We start from the raw sequence: 18,142 nt of genomic DNA, 5'->3' as shown, positions 1-18,142 counted from the left end.
TAAGGACTTTCATCCACGCCAGGAGGCAGTGGAACACTACACCCCACAGTGTCAGGGGAGACCACGTGGAGAGCCTGGATTTCCATTCTCACCCATCGGTAATGAGTGACCCCTCCCCGTCCCTACTGAAGTGGAATCAAGACATAAAGGTCAGCAGTCGCAAGGTCACCCCAAGGTCAATGGAAGCAAGGTGGGGATGAGTGATAAAGCATCCGTGGACCTTTCAGCCAAGGTTTTATCAGTGCAGCCCTAGCAGAGAATTTTAACTCCTACCCCTGCCCAGCAGTAAGGAGGAGTCTCTCCTTTCCCTGGGTGTCAGTGGAGGCTGAGAGGAAACCTTGACTTCCACCTCCATCTGGCAGTAACAAAACAGTATTCCTCTTTCTCCAGTGGGGTAGTGTCAGAGGAGGCCTGATGCAATAGGTTTAAATATATTCTAGGATCCAAAAATATAACACCTAAAATGTCAGGTTTTCAATTTAAAAATTACTAATTATACCAAGAAACAAAAAAAATAACAGCTTGAATGAAGAAAGACAATCAACAGATGCTTAAACCAAGACTCCATAGATATTGACATTATCAGGTGAAGGCTTTAAAGCAGCTATACTAAAAATGCCTCGAAAAACACATTCAACCCAAATAAAAAATAGAAAGATTCAGCAAAGAAATAGAAAATATAAAGGCAATCCAAATGAAAATTACAGAACAGAAAAAACAATAACAAAAATGTAAAACTCAATAAATGTGCTCAACAGCCGAACATGAAGGGCAGAGAAAAGAATCACTGAAGTTAAAAATAAAACAACAGGGGAAAAAAATGGACTGAAAAAATGAAGAGAGCTTCAGGAAACTGTGGGACTATAACATGATATTTAGCATTCATGCCATTGAAGTCCAGAATGAGAGGAGAAAGAAAGTGGGGCTGGAAAAGTATTTGAAGAAGTAATGGCCGAAAATTTCCCAAACTGGCAAAAGACATAAGCCCACTGTATTAGTCTGCTCTCACACTGCTAATAAAGATGTACCCAAGACTGGGTAATTATAAAGGAAAGAGGGCCGGGCGCAGTGGCTCACGCCTGTAATCCCAGCACTTTGGGAGTCCAAAGCAGATGGATCACGAGGTCAGGAGTTCAAGACCAGCCTGGCCAACATGGTGAAACTCCGTCTCTACTAAAAATACAAAAATTAGCCGAGTGAGGTGGTGAGTGCCTGTAATCTCAGCTACTCAGGAGGCTGAGGCAGGAGAATTACTTGAACCTGGGAGGCGAAGGTTACAGTGAGCCAAGATTGCACCACTGCACTCCAGTCTGAGCAACAGAGTGAGACTCTCTCTCAAAAAAAAAAAAAAAAAAAAAAAGGAAAGAGGTTTAATTGACTCACAATTCCACATGGCTGGGGAGGCCTCACAATCATGGTGGAAGGCAAATGGGGAGCAAAGTCACATCTTACATAGCAGCAAGCAAGAGAGCTTGTGCAGGAGAACTCCCATTTATAAAAGCACCAGATCTCGTGAGACGTATTCACTACCACAAGAACAGTATGGGGGAAACTGCCCCCATGATTCAGTTATCTCCACCTGGTCCTGCCCTTGACATGTGGTGATTATTACAATTCAAGGTGAGATGTGGGTGGGGACACAGCCAAAACATATCACCTACATATTTAAAAAGCTGAGTGTATTTCAAACATGGATAAACCCAAATAAGTTTATACTAAGACACATCAAACTCCTCAATACTAAAGACAATTTAAAAAATAAATAAAATCTTTAAAGCAGGGAGAGAGAAACAGCACTTAACTTACAGAGGAAAACAATTAAAATGACAATGGATTTTACGTTCGAAACCATGGAGGCCAGAAAGAAGTGACAAAGCGTTTTTTCAAGTCCTGAAAGAAAAGAATTGCCAACCCAGAATTCTGTATCAAGAGAAAATATTCTTCAGTAATTAAGAAGAAGTCAGAGAATTCTGAGATGAAGAAAAACTAAGAATTTGCCACCTGCTGCCCTACCCTAAAGAATGGTTAAAGGAAGTTCTCTAAGCATAAAGGAAATGATTAAAATAAAGGAATCCTGGAACATCAGGAAAGAAGGATTCGCAACAAAGAGAGCAACAATATAATTAAACATAATATACTTTCCTCCTCCCCTTGACTTTTTGAAATCGTGTTTGACAGTTGAAGTAAAAATTATAATGCTGTCTGATCTCAATGTATGTAGAAGAGGTATTTAAAACAACTGTACTATAAACTAGAAAGAGTAAAGACATGTAGAGAGGGGTGACTTTTTAAAACTTCACTTGAACTAGTAAAATGGCACCAGTAGACTGTGATCAGTTATAGATGCACAGTCAGGTGTTGCTAATGATGGAAATGCATTCTGAGAAACGTGTCGTTAGGTGACTTTGTCATTGTGAGAGCATCCTAGAGTGCACTTGGACAAACCTAGATGGTGGAACCTGCTTCATACCTAGGCTTTATGGCTTAACCTATTGCTTCTAGGCGACAAGAAGTGATATTGTACTGAACACTGTAGGCAACTATAATACAATGGGATCTGTGTATCTAAACAGAGAAAAGGAATAGTAGAAATACAGTATAAAAGATAAAATAAGGGAACACCTATAAAGGGCGCTTGCCATAAATGGAGCTTGCAGGACTGGAAGTTGCTCTAGGTAAGCCAGTGAGAGAGTGCGGAGTGAACTTGAAGTCCTAGGACATCCCTGTACACTACTGTGGGCTTCACAAATACTGCAAACTTAGGCTATGCTAATTTTACTGAAATGATTTTTCTTTCTTGAATAATAAATTAACCTTAGCTTACTGTAACATTTTTCTTTATAAAATTTCCAATATTTTTGACTTTTTGACTCTTTTGTAATAACATTTAGCTTAAAACACAAGCACATCGTATAGTTGTACAAAAATATATTTTTCCTTTATATCCTTATTCTGTAAGCATTTTGTTCTATTATTATGATTATTTGCTTTTCAAACTTTTTTCCTAAAAACTAAGACACAAACACACACATTAACCTAAGCCTCCACAGGGTCAGTATCATCAGTATCACTATCTTCCACCTCCACATCTTACCTCACTGGGAGGTCTTCAGGGACAGTAAAACAAATGGAGGCTGGGTGCGGTGGCTCAGGCTTATAATCCAGCACTTTGGGAGGCTGAGGTGAGCAGATCACTTGAGGTCAGGAGTTTGAGACCAGTTTAGCCAACATGGTGAAACCCTGTCTCTACTAAGAATACAAAAATTAGCCAGGCATGGTGGTGCGCGCCTATAGTCCCAGCTGCTCGGGAGACTGAGGCACAAGAATCTCTTGAACCTGGGAGGCAGAGGTTGCAGTGAGCCAAGATCATGTTACTGCACTCCCGCCTGGCAATAGAGAGAGACTCCATCTCAAAACAAAAAACAAATGGAGCTGTCATCTCCCATGATAGCAATGCCTTCTTCTGGGTACCTCCTGAAACACCTGCCTAAGGCTATAGTTAACTGTTTTTTTAATAAGTAGAAGGAGTACTCTCTAAAGTAACAGTAGAAGTGTAGTATATTGAATCCATAAACCAGTAACAGAGTTGTTTATTATCATGATCAAGTATTAGGAACTGTACATAATTGTATGTACTAGACTGTTCTATGACTGGCAGCACAGTAGGTTTGTTTACATCTGTATCACCACGAATGGGTGAGTTATGTATTGCACTATGACAGCTATGATGTCACTAGGTGATATAAATTTCTCAGCTCCATTATGGGACCACCATGGTAAATGCAATCCACTGATGACTGAAATATCATTTTGCAGTGCGTCACTGTATATATAACGCAGAATATCTGTAAGATACGTAAGACTTGGAAAGCATTATCAAATAACCCCATTTAACACATATAGAACAATCCACCCAGTGACAGTAAAATGTGCTTTTTTTCCCAAGCACAACTGCAACATTCTCCAAGATAGGTCATGTTGTAAGGCAAAAATTCTGAATAAATTTAAAATAATTGAAATAATCTAAAGTATCTTCTCTGACCACAACAGAGTTAATTAGAAGTCGACAACAGAAGGAAATCAGAGAAGTGTTCGTATATTTGGAAATTAAACATCACCTTTAAATAATGCATGGGTCAAGGAAAAAATTAATTGAAAAGTATATTGAACAAAATGAAAATGAAAACATGACATTAAATTGATGTGATAAAGCAAAGGCAATGTTTACAGTGAAATTTTAGCTTTAAAATCTTATACCTAGGCCACTTGACTTCAATACTTATTATGAAGGTGCGTAAACCAGGCAATTTGGTATTGGGATAAAGGTAGGCAAATAAAGCAATGCAATGGAAGGGGAAAAATTCTTAAGCAGACCCATACATAAGTGTCAGTTGTCTTTTAATGAAAGTCCCAAGGCAATTTAATGAAGGAATAGATAATCTCTTTAATGAATGCTGAAACAATGAGATGTTCATATGTAAAAAAAGAGAATAATGTAGCTCAAGCTTTGCCTCATACCTTATTACTTCAAATGAACCACAGACTTAAGTAAAAGATCTAAATGATAAAAATTCTAGGAGAAAATATAGAAGAAAAACTCCGTGACCTTAGATTAAGAAAAGACTTCTTAAATAGGATGCAAAAAGTACAACCTATTTAGAAAAATATAAACTGGATTTCATTAAAATTAAAACTCTTGCTTCTCAAAAGTCATTGTTAGGGAAATGAAAAGGAAAGCCACAGACTGAGAGAAAATATTTGCCAAACACATATTTGGAAACAGACTTGCAGCCAGACTAAACAATCTTTACACTGCAATTATAAGACAAACAACCTCATTAAAAATGGGCAGAACGTTTAAATGAATACTTCACAGAGTAAGATATACAGATGGCCAATGAGCATTTGAAAAGATGCTAATGCCATTTTTAATTAGGACAGGTAAATTAAAACCACAATGAAGCTACCCCACCATATGCCCACTAAAATGGCTAAAATGAAGTTTGACAATATTAAGTGTTGGCAAGGATAGGGGAACAACTAGAACTTTCACATATTATTGGCAGAAGCGGAAAATTACACAGGCACTTTGGACAACAGTCTGGTCCTTTTTTTTTTAAAAGTTACACAGTTACCATATGATCCATGAATTCTGTTCTGAGGTATTTGCCCAAGAGAACTGAAAACATGTTTGCAGAAAGACATCAATGTTCATAGTAGTCTTATTCATAATCAGCAAAAACTGGAAACAACCCAAATGTCTGTTAGAAGTGAATTAAAAAATTAAAAAATTGAGGTATAGCCATACAATAGCAATCACTGCAATAAAAATGAATATATTTCTAATACATGCAACAAAGTGGATGAAGCTGAAAAGCATTACATTGAAAGAGGTCAGACAGAAAACACTTAAAACCTATACACTTTATGATTCCAATTATATGAAGTTCTCAGAAAGTCAAAACTGTAGTGATTAAATTCAGATCAGCCATTGCTGGGGTTCAGGGGATTGAGAAGGGATTGATTGCCAAAGGACAAGAGACAAATTTGAGGGCTGACAGAAAGGTTCTATATACAGTTGCGATGGTGTTTACATGAATATACATTTTTCAAAATGTATGTTATGGAATTAGACCCTTAAATAGGGAATTTTACTGTGTGTGAACTATATTAGGTTGGTGCAAAAGTAACTGCAGTTCTTGGCGTTACTTTTAATGGCAAAAACTTCAATTACTTTTGCACCAACCTAATACTTTCCGAAAGGCAACAAAAACAGTTCCTAGCTTCTTTCAGTCTTGGTTTCTCACTCAAACCTTTCAGCCTGATAGGACTTCACTTTCTACTTGAGCTCAATTCCTCCTGTGACCCAAAGACTAGACGCGCCCTCCCTAGAAAATCTAGTTGAATTGAAAAAACGTAGGACTCAGACAGTAGGTTTTTTTTCCATCCCTCTGGGGTCACATCCCTTCTGATTTATTCTTGCCTTTGGTTGCACAGCAGTGCCATCAAGCAGTTGCTTTTTTAGTTGATCCAGAGTTTGCAATTGTTATTGGCAGAAGGCTGGTCTGATACAATCTACTCTGCCATTCCTAGGACCCAAAAGTTTGTTCTCTATTTTGTTTTTGTTTTTGAGATGGGGTTTCACTCTTGTTACACAGGCTGGAGTGCAATGGCGCGATCTTGGCTCACTGCAACTTTTGCCTCCTGGGTTCAAGTGATTCTCCTGTCTCAGCCTCCCACGTAACTCGGACTATAGGCATGTGCCACCACGTCCAGCTAATTTTTGTATTTTTAGTAGAGATGAGGTTTCACCATGTCGGCCAGGCTGGTCTCAAGCTCCTAACCTCCTAACCTCCTAACCTCGTGATCCACCTGCCTCGGCTTCCCAAAGTGCTGGAAATACAGGCGTGAGCCACCGCACCCGGCCCTCTAATGTCTTTTCATATTTACCGTTCTGTTCCACTACTATATAGTATCTCTTTTTTGACCAACATTATATTTTCAAGTTTAAAATCTATTTTGGAAGACCTTTAAAAAATTGTTACCTTAGATTTATTTTGATTCCTGTATGCCTGCAATATATATTTTTGTCTCTTTATTTTCAACCTTTAGACATTCTTTTATTTTAAGCACATCTCTTGGAAACAATTTATTGTTGAAACTCTTTTTTAAAAATCCAATGCAAAAGTCTCCTTCTTTTAATTGATTCAACCAATTTACACTCACTGTAATTACTGTCATAATTAGTTTTATTTCAGCTGTTTTATTCCATTTTTTCTTCTATTTTACTTTCATTTTGTTTTCCCTCTTCTTTTTCCACTTTGCGTTAGAAAGATGGAATTGTTTTTCGCTGATAGAAATGTATGCATTCTATTTTTGTTTCAATAACAGTGTAGTTACGTTATTATGACCTCAAATTAAGCTTAGCTCACTACCCCAGTTTCACTCCACAGCTCCTCCACAAATCACATGGGTATCATTCAGAGTTTTCGTCTGAGACTCTCACAGGTTTGTGTTTTGGCTTTGTTTTGGTTCCGTTCCTGCCTCGAAATGTTAATATTGAGTATCAACTTGATTGGATTGAAGGATGCAAAGTATTGTTCCTGGGTGTGTATACGAGGGTACTGCCAAAGGAGGTAACATTTGAGTCAATGGACTGGGGAGGCAGACCACCCTCAGTCTGGGTAGGCACCATCTAATCATTTGCTAATGGAACGTGGAAAGACTAGACTGGCTTAGTCTTCTAGCCTTCATCTTTCTCCCATTCTGCCCTCAAACATCGGACTCCCAAGCTCTTTGGCTTTTGGACTCTTGGACTCACTAGGGGCTCTCAGACCTACCACGGGCTCTTGGACTTTCAGCCACAGACCAAAGGCTGCACTGTTGGCTTCCCTACTTTTGTGGTTTTGGGACTTGGATTGGCTTCTTTGCTCCTTACCTTGCAGACGGCCTATTGTGGGACTTCACCTTGTGATCGTGAGTCAATTCTCCTAATAAACTCCCCTTCATATATTTGTCTATCCTATGAGCCCTATCCTTCTAGAGAACCCTGACTAATGCATGCCTGTTTAGGTAACTGTACGTTTTACTAAATTAAATTGCTCTCCTTTACCTCTGTGTTCTAGCATCCTACTGGCTTTAAGTCTCTTCTGCTCTGAGTGACATTTTCCCGTGTAGCAGGACCCAACCACCTTCATTTGCCTCAGAGACTTCACAAGGCTGGCCAGGCCTGTCTCTCTCTCTCCCTCCCTCTTTCCCTCTCTCCCTCCCTGTTCCTCGGCATCACCAGGTGTGGTCCAGAGCAGGGGGCCAGCAGCCCACAATTGTTCACCATCTTGTCAGGAAGCAGAAGTCGTGCAGCCCCCTCCTGTTGGTGATGGGCAAGCGCTCCGTCACCCCAATCCATGTGCATTCACGGATGCCCAGTCTCCGCCAAGCTCTGAGCTGGGCTGCAGGCACATGGTCGTGAGTGACACAACGCTGTTACCTTCTAGTGGGGCAGATGGGCACACAGTAATGCACAATAATAACTAAATGTGACGATTGTGAGTCACAGAGGCAAGAACACAGCTGAAGAGTGCAGCTGACCTAGGGGGGAGGACACCGAGAGAGAGTGGGGTGAGGCGGTAGTTCTGCCACATCTTCCAGGATGAGGAGCCAGTCCAGGAGAGAAGGGCGGTGTCGAAAAGGTTGGGAGGGCAGAGCGTCCATGAGGATGGTCATTGGAGGATGGAGAGAAAGGGGAAGAGCAGAGTGAGGGGAGCCTAGGCAGATCGCAAAGGGCTTTCGGCAGGGGTGGCAGGAACCCTGGTGCAGTTCTCTGGAGAGCTGATCTGATTGGGGTCTATTTCTGGAAACCAGCTATTGCTCCTGGGTGGCTGGGGAGGCCCCGGAGGCCATGGTTTTGAGCTCTGCCACTTCGGTGTAGAACGAACATCCATGAACAGGTACTAAATGGAAGAACCGAGCATCTCCCCGTCGCCAACAGAAGAGGGCTGGTGGGCTTCTGATTCTGACTCCTGACAAGATGGTGAACGGTTGTGGGCTGCTGGTCCCCTGCCCTGAACCAAACCTAGAGATGCCACAGAAGAGAGAAGGAGGTGGACGGGCCTGGCCAGCTTTGAGGGGAGCAGTGGTGAGACCTGACATGGAACCCTGTGGTCCTGAAGTCCAGGAGGAGCCCAGCTGGTCCTGGAACCCACCCACCCACCTCTGGATCCTCCGCACCCCTCACTGCTTCCTGTGCAGGCATCCCCGGGCCCTCAGCTACTGGAAGCCGAGGGTAGGGGAGTGGCAGGGTGGGGGCAGGGTTAGAGGAGACGGGTCCATGCTCCTGCATGGAATTTGTTCCGGTGTGGAAGTCGGAGGGAAGCATGCTGTCATGGCAGGGGTAAAGATCGACAAGGGGAGTGAAAACGGAGGAGGCGGCAAGGCCGCACAAAGCACAAGCTGTAAAAAGATGAGCTCCCTGCCCGGCTGACTAAACAGGGCTCTGAGGAGGAGAAGCCTCCAGGAGTAAACAATACAAGGTCTCCTACCTGTGCGACAGGACAAGATGGAAAACACATTCAATGATGAAACCTCACTTAAAAGGCGCAAGGCAAAACAAATAAATTAACTTAGTATGTTCTGAAGCAATTACAACAATACACACTGCCCTCGCCCGCCCCCACCCCCAGCTCCGGCTAGGGGTCCTCCTTCTGGCTTGAACCCGGGGGTCTTGGCAACGTTTGAAATGGCCTCAGAGTACAGTGCATGCCTTTGGACTGAGCCCGACTGGGCATGGTCTCCATCAGCTCGCACATCTGGCTGCCTTCTCCGAATCCTCTCTTGTGCCTAAGTACAGAATAGAGACAAGTTCTCTCTGCCCTGCGGGCTGCTGCCCCAAGGTCTGAGTGGGGTAGCCCCCGCTGGAAAGAGTGCCAATGTCATGGGCATGGTGGGGACTGGGTGTTCGCTGTAGCACCCCCAACTCATGCTGATCTCTACAGGGTCTTGTCTCCTTTTCAAAAACCCACCCCCTTTCTAATGTCTCCCCACCCCACCCCACCAATCTTTCCAAATGTCCAAGAGGACACATAAGAGATCTGCTCTGTTGGTGGTGAGAGCCCTCGTGCTGCCTCAGCAGAGCCTGGCAAGCTCCTGTGTGCCCTTCCAGGGTCGGTTTAGATGCCAGTCCCTCTGGGAAGCCATGGCGGGAAAATCACATCCCCCCAAAGATGCCTGCATCCTGATCCCTGGAACCTGTGGCTATGCTGCTGGTAGGTCAATGGGTGGAGTTAAAGTTGCTGATGGGATTAAGGTCACTAATCAGCGGACCTTCAAACGGGGATTATCCTGAATTACCCAAGTGGATCCCAGTGTCATCGGAGGGCCCCTAAATGTAAAAGAGGGAGGCAGGAGGGGTTGTGAGAAGGACTCAAACCTCCGGACTCAGCAGCCACTCTAAAGATGAAGGAAGAGGCCACGAGCCAAGGGACGCAGCCCTTGCTGGCTGTGTGCTCCTTGCTCAGGGCAGGGCTGGTGGCTAGTCATTGTGTCCCCAGTTCTGTGGCAGACACATGCAGGGTCTCCATGCTTAATGATGAAGGAAGAAATGATTTAAAAAAAAAAAAAAAAAACTAGCAAGAACCAAAACGATGGTACCTGCAGACATTCTTCTGGTCCACAGCATCCCATTTTCTTTGTGGAGGATGGCCCCAGCCTCCCAATTTCTCTCCTAAAGGCATTGCTACCTCATGGCTCACTTCAACCCTCACGAGCTGGCTTATGGACTCAGCCTTCCCCCAGCCTGGATGAGGCACTCTCTCACCAGCTCCAGGAGCACCCCAGCATGCCTGAAGCACAGCTGCTTCCAGCAATGTCCACTCCGAGTCCCAGCCTCCCTGTCCCTGGCATCCCACATCGGAGGACGGACGCCTGTAAAGCTTTGCTGAGCAGAGTTACCCGAGGCAAAGATGTGGCCAGGAACAGTCAAGCACTCTGCCAGTGTGCCCGGGAAGTGGGGCAGGTTTGATGCTATTACATTTGCATGATCTGTCTTCGCTTTCTCTTCACTTTCCCTGCGTGTGCCTGTTTTTGCTGAAGTAATGAAAAGAGCATGTTCCTGTTTCTGCTGAATTAATGAAAGGGCGTGTGCCTGAGCTTGCCTCTCGTGCAGGGCACCCTACAGTGTACTGGGACTCTGTTCCTGTGGCTGCCTCCTTGAAGCCAGGCTGGAGCTCGAAGTGGACATGGGGTCCCCAGGAGTCAGTGGTGAGGACAAGCAGCAGAATTCAGGGACCCAGGGTGCTCCCTGGGAAAGGCGCTGACTGGTGTGGCCCCCGCTGCTGGAGGGATGCTATCCTGAAGCCCTCTTCTGCTGCCCTGGGAAGGAGGTAGAAGCCTCACGTATGGCAGGAATGACCATTCCTGTTACTGCATCCTAAAAGAGTCAGCACCGCTCCCTCACCCTGCCGGAGGAGCCGCTGTGAGTCTGGGGCGGGAGACGGGAGAACAGACTCCTAAATCAAGGGCAGCAAGTTCCCCGAGGACCCTGCTGCTTGAGATCAAAGTCTGGTCAGTAATTACACAACATAGAGCGTGACTTGCTTCCGGCCCCTTTCCGAGCCTCTCCTGTGTCCACAGCCACCCACAGCAGCTTTCCAGCTATGACCACCCCCAGTAGCAGGAAGGAATGTCGGTGATTACCCAATTCTGATTTCAAGGCCAGCTCCCAATTCATTCATGCTGAAGATGGGCCTTGGCCTCTCTGCCTCTCCCCTCTCCCTGGTGGACTCGGCTTTGACTCTTCAGTGATTTACTTCCAGACCCAAACAGCAGACCGAAAATTGGACAGTGGCATTCCCCACTTTCCCTCGTCGCAGACCCCAGACCCTGAAATTGACAGGCCCTTCCAGGAATGGCAGGGAGGTCTCGGGACCCACAGAGTAGCTGCGGGGCAGGTATAAGATCCTCCCAAGAACAAGTAGTGGTTCTGGCTGACACAGCAAACCCAGGCCCCCGGAGTGGCATCAGCAGGGAGGCAGGACACGTCTCTGAGCAGGGGAGTGAACTGTCCATGAGGAGCAGCCGTGGAAGGACCACCTGCCCAGGACATCTTCTTCAGGGGGGCTAGAGGCGAACCTGCCCTGCTAAAAGCTGCAAGATCGGCCAGCGCCTTCACCAGAATCTTCTACCGGAAACAGCCGGAGGGATGGTGAAGATGAGGGGAGGGCCACAGCCAACTGTGGGCAAAAGAACAGCCAAACTCACAGCACGTCTTGTTTTTTATTTACCTATGTGGTTCCCAGGCTGAAAATTGCACAACCGCATCGCATCCCTTTACAGTTGAAACAGATTCCCTGACAGAGCGACGGCGGTAAACATGCCTGCACTTTGCTCTCCGAATCACACCTAAGTTCATCAGCTGTGTCCCAAAGAGGAAAGATAGCCTTGAACACCGCAGTTAATTTTTACCGAGTCACCTTTGGTAAACAGTGGACTTAGCATAGTTTTCTTTTTTTTTTTTTCCAGCACAGCAGCCTCAATGTGTTTGTAGTATAACAAACAAAAGTGTGTTCTTGGAACCTCCAGGAAATTAATGGCTCATTTTCCTGGCAGGCTGATGTGAGGGGTACTAAATTGCCTTACGCTGATTAAAGACAAGCGTTGCAGCCTTTAGGCAAAGAGAAAAAGAAAAGGAAAAACCGAAGCCCATTAGCAAAAGGAGGTGGTGGTATCAGAGATGTAAACAAGTGGGACGTGCTGTTCTGCTTAAGTGTTGGTTCCAGATGCCACGAAATGGAACCCGATGGCGCTGAGACCACCCTTGTCATCAGGCTGCCCTTGGAGACTTCTTACGTGAGATTAAAAGGGATATTTACCGAAGACCTACTATGTGTGTGACCCATTCATGTAATTATCCATTTTCCAAAAATGTCCTGCAAAGTAGGCGCTATTGAGCTCATTTTGCAGCTACAGAAACAGACTTGGAGTGCTCTGGCCGCTTTCCTCCCAGGGTGCAGAGGTGGAATGAGAACATGAGCTCAGGCCTGTGGCGACATGACTGTGTCAGTGGCTCTCAGACCACCGCCAAGCACAGACTGACTCTTTAGGTCACCGAAGGCTGTGGAGTTAGGTGTAGGTGTCCAAGGAGGTCACTAGCCACTTACTTTCTGTCCTTACCACTGGCGAACACATGCATGCGCGCGCACACACACACACACAGGCACAACTGCGCACAAACTGGAAATATCATGGGTCACCGCCCCCCACTCCTAGGGGAGAGAAGGGAGGCCAGGGGTATTAACGGAAAGAAGATGGGGTTTGGGAGCCCAGAGGCTGACTTCTAAGTCCTGGCACTGTCTCAGCAGGTTGGCCCCGTGGGCTCCATCACTCCGTGACCCCCTGGACAAAGGAGACTGCAGGGATAACTTCCAAGGTCTTTTCTAGTTTTATGCTCTGTGATTCTGTGAGTGCTGAGAATGGATTTTAAATGCTAAATGGAATCTATGAAGGCTGAATATTCCTCGAGATTTAAAGTGTCTCTCTGCTAATTGAAACTAATTCTCCGAACTGTGTATTAAAAGCCCCAGGCTGATTTTTCTATGTGATGGGTGCTGACAAAGTGGAGCACGGTGACAGAAGGGCCCAGAGCTGATCTCTCTCCAGGCCCCTCCACTGTACCCTCCCCGGGAAGGCTTCCCATTTATATCAATCCATTTTTGCTTTCCTGGCCATCACCACTTCCCATGCCATTTAAATGGCACAATGCATTGCCTCCCCTCTCTCTTTCTCTCTTCTCTTTTGCTACTTAGAGCTTGGCGGGCTAATGGCCATCATCATTATGGTGAGCGTTTAACACTGATGGGCGCTGCTCCGAACACAATGCAGTTCCTCCTCAAGAGAAAAGAAATTGAAATCCTATTGCCTGGATAAGTGGGGTAGAGAATGTCATTGGCCCCAATCCTGGATGTCTGGAGGAGAGGCTGGAACTAGCAGCAGGAGTGTGAAGGTAAAACTGAAGTAATAAAAAGACCGAGAGGTGGAAGAAAAGGCGTGACGGTCTGTCGTCAGCCTTCCTGAGCCCTGGCTGCCATGGAGCCTTCTAAAAATGGCCTCTTCTATCCCAGAAGGTTTTGAGTTTCCAGTTGTTTAAACCCATGAAAAGGAAAGGTTCATGAAGCAATAGTTACCCTTGCTCCATGCCGTGCACTCTTTTTTCCATTGTGCAAAAATATCCATCACATAAAATGTACTATGTTGACCCTTTTTGCACTTTTTTCATGTGCAAAAATATCCATCACATAAATGTACTATTTTGACCCTTTTTAAGCATGCGGTTGAATGGCATTCAGTGCACTCATATTGTTGACTGTCAGCACCAGCATCCATTTCCAGAGCCTGTTCATCCCAAACAGAAGCTCTGTACCCATTAAACACTAACTCCCCCTTCCCCTATCCCCAGCCCACGTAGTTGATGCATTCATGTTTTCTAATGTATTCTGGTCTATTCCATTAAACAAACACTGGTGAGGACTCAGTAGCAAGATCCACTTCGAAGTACCCCCCTCACGCCACAGCTGGGGGCACCGACGGGCAGAGAGGGCCAGGGGTCACACGGAGAGCCAGGGACCAGCCGGGCAGCCAAGCAAATTGCCTGACACCCGTCACCACCGTCCTTGGCCTCACACTGCACTTGTATGGATGGTCCAAACTGATTTCTGTCTTTCTCTCTTTCACAGGAAATTAAGAAGACAGAGAGCAAAGAGAACAGCATAGCAAACACTTGCGTGGCCACCATCTCGAACTGACAAGTTTTAATGTTTCATCACAGTTGCTTGACATTTTTATAAAAGGAACGTAATATTACAGATAAGGCTGCCTCTTGTTCTCACTCTCAGGGCACTCTCCCCGTGGGTATCATGAATTTCACCCCCCTGAATCTGGCGTGGGTTTCTCCAGTCCACTGTTTTCATGTTTACACCTACAGAAAGAGATATCTATGAATAATTCATAGTGTTGTTTGCAGTGTGTTTTTAAACATTTTCATAAATGATATTACACAGTGAGCTTGCTTTTGCACTCAACATAATGTTTTTGAGATGTAACCATGTTGATATATGTGTGTGTGTGTGTGTACTTAAGTTGTTTCCAATTTATTTTCCTATTATAATGCCGCAATTATATATGAGTCTCTTTAGATAATAGATCTAGAAGTGGAATAGCTGAGTCTTTGTGAATATGCATTTTCAATTCCAATTTTGCTTTGGATATTGACAAATTGCTTCTCAAAGTGGCTGAATTAATTTACACTCCTACCAGCAGTGTGTGGAATGGCTGTTTCTCTTTATCTCCACGAACTCTTGATATTGTCAGTCTTTTAACATTTTACCAATTTGATTAGTGTGAAATATCCTCTTGCTTGCTTTAAATCATATTTTCCTGATGATTAGGGAAGCTAAGTCTCTTTTCATACCTGCATTAGTAATTTTCTTTTTCTTCTTCCGTGAATGGCTTATTCTATTATTCCAATTCCATCATAATGGTTAGCAAACTATAGCCAGTTGGCCAAATTCAGCCTGGGATTATTTTTCTATTGCCTGCGAGCTAAGAATAGTTTTTAGAAAGGGTCATAAAAGGAGATGTGACAGAGATTATATGTGTCCTGCGAAGCCTAAAATATTTACTGCTGGGTGTTTATAGAAATAAAGTTTAGTGACTCCAGTTCTATAGGGGTATTTTCTTTTTATTGATCCATATTCTGGATAACAGTAATTTGTCTAAACTAGACCCCCTCCTCGTCTCCAGTCATTCTGCTGGTGGAGTGTGGTGAGCCTCTGCTGTCCCAGGGCCATGCTCTAACACATGTTTCATTAGAAAAAAACTGTTTTCCCACATTCTGTTAAGTTTCGATTACATCCAGAAGGTGTCATCTAACTTTGACTCACTCTGAGATTCTCTGAATAGAATCCATTGAGTTCTCTGCCCCATGGAACTCAGGCTGTAGAGTTCTGCCTCTGGCCCTGATGGAGGCACTGGTGCTGAACTTGCTCTCCTGGCATAAACAACCAGAAAACTAGACAATGACTGTGAAACAACTGCTTCCAGACATGGGAAGACAAGCAGCGAAGACTGTAACCTCCAAGAGAAGAGGGGACAGGGAGGGGGACCCAAGCACAGGGTAGAGTGTCACCGAGGTGAGGATACAGTGTGGAGTCTGGGGAAGTGAAGGCAGCCAGTCCTGGGGGTCCAGAGTACCCGAGATGAGGGGGCTACCCAGAGAGGGAGGGTCCCGGAGTCTGCCTGGTGATTCCCTTTAGACATTGACTGAAGATTGGGCCGAGCGAAGTGGCTCATGCCTGTAATCCCAGCACTTTGGGAGGCTGAGGCAGGCGGATCACTTGAGGTCAGAAGTTCGAGACCAGACTGGTCAACACAGTGAAACCCCATCTCTACCAAAAATACAAAAATTAGCTGGGTCTGGTGGTGCACGCCTGTATTCCCAGATACTTGGGAGGCAGAGGCAGGAGAATCGTTCGAACCCAGGAGGTGGAGTTTGCAGTGAGCTACAATCCCCATGGCACTCCAACCTAGGCAACAAAGCAAGACTCTGTCTCAAAAAACAAACAAACGAACAAAGACACTGACTGAAGACTAAGCCATACATGTGCAGGGTGAGACTCCGTAAAGCTGGGTAAAGAACTTCAGAGCTGTAAGTTGAACAACGCCTAGAGTTCACTCAGGACAAGAATAAATTTGCATTTCAACTAGCCAGAGAAGAGAGACCTCAGGAACACCCAGGACATTCAGGAGACCTCAGAATGGATATGACTAAATAGTCAGGCTGAATTAGCTCTAGAGGGAGCCTTCTTTAAACACGCTTTCACAAAGATTAAAAACAAACCTCAAAAGGGTCTGATCTGCAAGCAACTTAGCTGAGTGCTAAAATGAACTTCAACATTCTTTGGAAAATAACAGAAGCTACACACTCAATATTGTGTTGACCTAAAGGAAAAAACTGAGGCAAACAATGTAAGACTTTATCTGGGTCAAGTCTGAGAACTGCAACCTGGGAGCACTGATTTAAATTGCCCTGAATATATACTCTGATAATCAACAGTTGCTAGTAGGTTTTTAAATTAAAAAGTAAAAAAAAAAAAGAGGCAGTTCCTAAGTTGTTTACCAAGAATTTATATTAAAATAACATAAGCAGCTGATTGGCTGTACATTATTCTTTGTAGCACAAATTCCAGGAACATGAAGACAATGGGTGAGGCAACTAGTCAGGAACAAAATGCCTTTCAACAATTGCCCCTGGGCATGGGTGTGGAAGGTGTGACTGAAGTCCCCCCACACACTGATGTCTTGCAGGGCCTGATAAATTTTGCATACCTCAAATAGCCCAGACTGCTCTGAGCTATTTTTCTTTTCTCGAATGTAACATGCATAAGGTCCAGCATTCAACTAAAAAATGATTAGACATATAAACAATCAGAAAAAGTTGGCCCATAACTAGGAGAAAAATCAATCAAGTGAAACAAACACCAATGACAGAGATGATGGAAGAAGTGGACAATCGCTTTACAAAATAGCCATTTGTGTTAGTCCATTTTCATGCTGCTGCTAAAGACATACCTGAGACTAGGTAATTTATAAAGGAAAAGAGGTTTAATGTACTCACAGTTCCACATGGCTGGGGAGGCCCCACAATCATGGTGGAAGGAGAAAGGCACATCTTACATGGCAGGAGGCAAGAGAACTGAGAGTCAAGCAAAAGGAATTTCCCCTGATAACACCGTCACATCTCATGATGCTTATTCACTACCATGAGAACAGTATGGGGGAAACTGCCTCCATGATTCATTGGGGGTCCCTCCCACAACACGTGGGAATTATGGGAACTACAATTCAAGATGAGATTTGGGTGGGGAACACAGCTAAACCATATCGTTCTGCCCCTGTCTCCTCCCAAATTTCATGTCCTCACATTTCAAAATCAGTCATGCCTTCCCAACAACACCCCAAAGTCTTAACTCATTTCAGTATTAACTCGAAAGTCCACAGTCCAAAGTGTCATTTGAGACAAGGCAAGTGTCTTCTGCCTATGAGCCTGTAAAATCAAAAGCAAGTTAGTTACTTCCTAGATACAATCGGGATACAGACATTGGATAAATACACCCATTCCAAATGAGAGAAATGGACCACAACAAAGGGGCTAAAGGCCCAATGCAAGTCCAAAATCCAGCAGAGCAGTCAAATCTTGAAGCTCCAAAATGATCTCCTTTGAATCCATGTTTCACATCCAGGTCACACCGATGCAAGAGGTGGGTTCCCATGGTCTTGGCAGCTCTGCCCCTGTGGTTTTGCAGGGTACAGCCTCCCTTCCGGCTGCTTTCACGGCCTGGAGTTGAGTGTCTGTGACTTTTCCAGGTGCATGGTGGAAGCTGTGGGTGGGTCTACCATTCTGGGGTCTGGAGGATGGTGGCCCTCTTCTCACAGCTACACTAGGCAGTGCCCCAGTGAGGACTCTGTGTGGGCACTTCAACTCCACATTTCTCTTTTGCACTGCCCTAGCAGAGGTTTTCCATGACGGCCGTGCCCCTGCAGCAAACTTCTGCCTGGACATCCAGGCATTTTCATACATCCACTGAAATCTAGG

The 18,142-nt window shown here is 44.7% G+C and overlaps 1 long non-coding RNA gene across 1 annotated transcript in view; it reads left to right on the top strand.

The window, feature by feature from the left end:
• LOC108586992 overlaps nt 1-14,359 on the top strand; it is a 28,769-nt gene extending 14,410 nt beyond the window's left edge. Inside the window, exons 2-3 of the long non-coding RNA XR_001905112.3 lie at nt 13,299-13,495; nt 14,226-14,359. This is a non-coding gene — a long non-coding RNA (uncharacterized LOC108586992). The remainder of the gene's footprint in view (nt 1-13,298; nt 13,496-14,225) is intronic.
• The last annotated feature ends 3,783 nt before the right edge of the window (nt 14,360-18,142 follow it).

This window comes from Papio anubis, chromosome 7 (genome assembly GCF_008728515.1).
Source record: "Papio anubis isolate 15944 chromosome 7, Panubis1.0, whole genome shotgun sequence".
Classification (NCBI taxonomy): domain Eukaryota; kingdom Metazoa; phylum Chordata; class Mammalia; order Primates; family Cercopithecidae; genus Papio; species Papio anubis.
Note: the sequence above shows the minus strand (reverse complement) of the source record. Positions and strands in the feature narration are given on the sequence as shown.